This window comes from Magnolia sinica, chromosome 8, assembly GCF_029962835.1.
Source record: "Magnolia sinica isolate HGM2019 chromosome 8, MsV1, whole genome shotgun sequence".
In the NCBI taxonomy this organism is placed as follows: Eukaryota; Viridiplantae; Streptophyta; class Magnoliopsida; order Magnoliales; family Magnoliaceae; genus Magnolia; species Magnolia sinica.
In genome coordinates, this window is record NC_080580.1 from 76,458,620 (window position 1) to 76,462,674 (window position 4,055).

The 4,055-nt window shown below is 35.4% G+C and overlaps 1 non-coding gene across 1 annotated transcript; it reads right to left on the bottom strand.

The window, feature by feature from the left end:
* Positions 1-3,280: 3,280 nt before the first annotated feature.
* On the bottom strand, positions 3,281-3,387 carry LOC131254413 (small nucleolar RNA R71). Its single transcript, XR_009175528.1, has one exon. It is a non-coding gene; the product is annotated as a small nucleolar RNA R71 (small nucleolar RNA).
* Between the last annotated feature and the right edge of the window lie 668 nt (positions 3,388-4,055).

Below are 4,055 nucleotides of genomic sequence, written 5' to 3' on the forward strand. Positions count from 1 at the left end.
CTAGCTTGCAACCCTAAGTTGACTGATACAGTATACGGTTGCAATAACATGATCCATGTGAGATGTTAAACCCGCTAGGACAAATATTTTTCTATAACTTCATGGTCAATGGCCCACTAACAAATAATCAAGAGCTTATTTGGTTAATCAGGACATTTCTAGGGTGATTTGAGGAGCAGGCCTATTTGTGTATGATGGTTAGGATCTTGATAGTTAGGTTTATTATTTGGCCTTCCCGAGTATAGTGGAAATGTCGATTTAACTCTGATTACTCTTATCTATTGATTCTTAAGCAAATAGGAGTAATTAGTTAATTTACTTTATATAAATGAGATAGTCAAGATCTAATCCATTAATAATATTTAGTTTTAAAGGAATCTTCATTATGTTCCCGTTGTTTTGATTAATCGACGATGGGTCACTTAAATCTTTGCCCTCGATTAGTAGATTACACGGTTAGGCCTAAGATTTAGGTGATCGGGTGAATTCATTAGGTTCCTATGGGTATTCAAATGAATTCGTATAATTCACGAGTAGTAACTCCTACGCATATGTTAGGATCGAGTATGGTATAATATATGGGGTGTTACAGTCACCCCCCTTTAAAAAATAATTTCATTATCAAAATTTTATATTTTCATACTTCACCCTCTGTCTCGCATGTGGCTTCTTCTTTTATATGATACGTCCATAATTTCTTAACCAATGAGATGACTTTATTGCGAAGCACCTGTTCCTTTTGATCGAGAATACGAGTAGGTTGTAGAACATAAGTAGCATCATTACAAAGTTCCATATGTTTTCATTTAATGATGTATGATGGATCGAAAACATACTTCTTCAGCATCGATGCATATTACACATTATATATATTGGAAAGGGATGTGGGTAACGCAAGAGATATGTCATTGCACCAATGTGATTCATAATCTAGAAATATCATATGTAACATGATGTCAATTTACCTTTCTTACTCAAGCATTCAATATATAGTATAAACATGACAAGATAATTACTCGACAAACGTCATGGATGAGTTCTATCATCATAAATTCATCCAAAATAGGCAATTCATCAAACATATCATTATATCAATGGCAAATACATAAATAGTATATTGACAAAGTAGTTCTAACAATCAATAATATGAAAATTTTCAACAAAACACTAAATATTACTAATCGTAGCAATTAAGAATTGATATATGATAATTTGGAAAGAATAGTCCCCACCTTAGTTCTTAATTCCCTTGATTCGGTATTTCTAGGACTTAAATTTGAAAAAATAGCACACTTTCTTTATTTTCATTCAACAATTACAAATAAGATTAAGAATTTCTAAAATTCAACTCTACATTCACCTAAATTGAAATAGATTACCTATAATTTAAATTGAGATTGTTGGGATTTAAGGATTTGACTATTTTTATGGATAATTTCAATAAGTTCCCTTCTAAATCCCCAATTTCTACTCTTTTTCTTCCTTAATTGTAATTTCTTTTTTTAAATCTATAATCTCATCCAATTTGGATAAAATTCATATAAAATTGGAGTTGCCTTAAAATTGATATTCATAGTCTTACTTAAGGTTTTAGTTGCCCAAGAAGTGAGGCTTGTGGTTTGTTAATACATTAGTGGAATAATTTTAGCTTTTGTGGCCTATATTGTGTTAACTAAGTTGATTTAAGCCATAAAATTCATACATCCAGTATGATCTACGCCAGGCTATGCTCGAATCATCATTTGGATGCGTTGATCGACAGATACGGTTAAGAGTTCAATCCAACGGTGGTTGATCATCGATCAGGATCGCAGCTATCGTAATATCCAAGGAACTATGGTTAATGTTAATATCCTTGATTTGATTATGAATCAACGGTCCGAACGTCTCAAGTTTGAATAAGTCCAAAATAATATTACTTTCTCTTTTAGAAAATATATGAGAAGCTTCTATTTTTATATAAGTTCTTCTCACTATTTCATATGTTAGCTTGCAGCCCCAAGTTAGCTGATTTGACACACGGTCACAATAATCTGATCCATGTGAGATGTCGAGCCCATTGGGATAAACATTTTTCTATAGCTTTATGGTCGATAGCCCACTAACGAATGGCTTAGAGCTTATTTGGTTAATCTGGACATTTCTAGGATAATTTTACGAGTGGGGCTATTTGTGTATGATGATTAGGGTCTTGATAGTCTAGGTTTATCATTTAGCCTTCCCGAGTATAGTGGAAAGGTTGATTTAGCTCTGATTACTCTTATTTATCAATTCTTAAACAATTAGGGGTAATTGGTTAATTTAGTTTATGAATGGGATAATTCAAATCTAATTAATTATTTATCATTAGTTTTAGGTGGATCTTTATTATGTTTCCGTTGTTCTGATTAATCGACAATGGGTCACTTAAATCTTAGTTGTCGATTAGTATATTTTTGGCGCCGTTGCCGGGGACTGTTTCGTTCCAAATTGAATTTGGGATTCTCTCTTATCATAATTCATAGCTTAGGATTTTTTCTAACTTAGAGTTCTTTTCTTGATTTTAAAAACTAACCTATTTCCTGTTTTGTAGGATCCTGACATAAATTTCTAAGTTAGATTCTAACATAGATCTCCAAATTGGAAGTGAAGGAGGAGCTCCCTATTCTTCAGACATCAATCATCTCCTTTTTCGGGTTCTTTCTTCCCATTCTTATTTACATAGTTTTAACTTGTTTTAGAATCTCATAGTTTCTAGGTCTAGTTTTATTTCTCTTAGGTTGCTTCTTAGTTTAGTTTTCTTTCTTACATTGCAATAACATAGTTTATGCTAGGACGTAGATCTCTGAATATAGAACTAGCACCGTTTGATCCTGAGATTGAAAGAACAATTCGTGAAAGATTGAGAAATAATCCTGTTGAAATGGCGAATGAGACTGAAGTTAAAGCTCTCAAAGATTATTCAGCTCCTGTCCAATTTAATGCTCCTTCATGTATAGTGTTGCCAACCACTACGGCAGCACACTTTGAACTTAAACCTAGAGTCATACAATTGTTGCCATCCTTTTATGGATTGGACAAGGAGGACCCATATCATCATGTGAAAGAATTCTTAAACATTTGCTCCACCTTTAAGTTCCAAAACTTCTCAGACGATTCGATCCGCCTACGCCTGTTTCCTTTTTCTTTGAAGGATAAGGCGAAAGCATGGTTGAATTCTCTAGAAGTTGGATCTATCACTACATGAGACCAACTGTCTAAGAAGTTCTTAAACAAGTTCTTGCCCGTTCACAAAACCAATGTCCTCCGTAGAGAAATTACTAACTTCACACAAAAAGAGGGCGAGCACTTTCATGAATGTTGGGAAAGATGGAAGGACTTGCTTCTTAAATGTCCTCACCATGGTTTTGAGAAGTGGCAACAAGTTCAATACTTCTATGACGGTCTGACACCACAGAACCGTCGCATGGTTGATGCCACCAGTGGAGGGTCATTCATGACCAAAAGTGATGTCGAAGCGTGGAACTTCTTTGAAACCTTGTGCGAAAATTCCCAGCAATGGGATTATTCAAATAGAGGTGACAGAAGTCCCCAACCACAAAAGAGAGGTGGTATATATGAGATAGGAGTCATGCCAGAGCTGAGCGCCAAGCTTGATAACCTGACAAAGAAAGTTGATGCTCTGGTATTAAATAATGGACCACCACAAACAGCTCAAGTCGAGGCATATGCCACATGTTCTAGTCCTGCCCATCCTATGCAGTCTTGTCCATCTAGTGCAGCATTCCCAGAACTTCTCTCTGAACAAGTTCATGCTATGAACACTTTTCAAAAATCCGGGAATGATCCTTACTCGAACACATACAACCAAAGGTGGGCTAGACATCCAAATTTCTCTTGGGAAAAGGACCACAACAAGGAGGACCATCCGGAAATCCTCCCATGCAACCGCACCTCCAAGTTGGCAATCAACAACCTCGACAGTTTCCACAATATCAACAACTTGCCTACACAATCAAGGAAACCATCTCTTGAGGATACACTCCATCTTTTCATGCGAGTTCTCTCCAATTCCA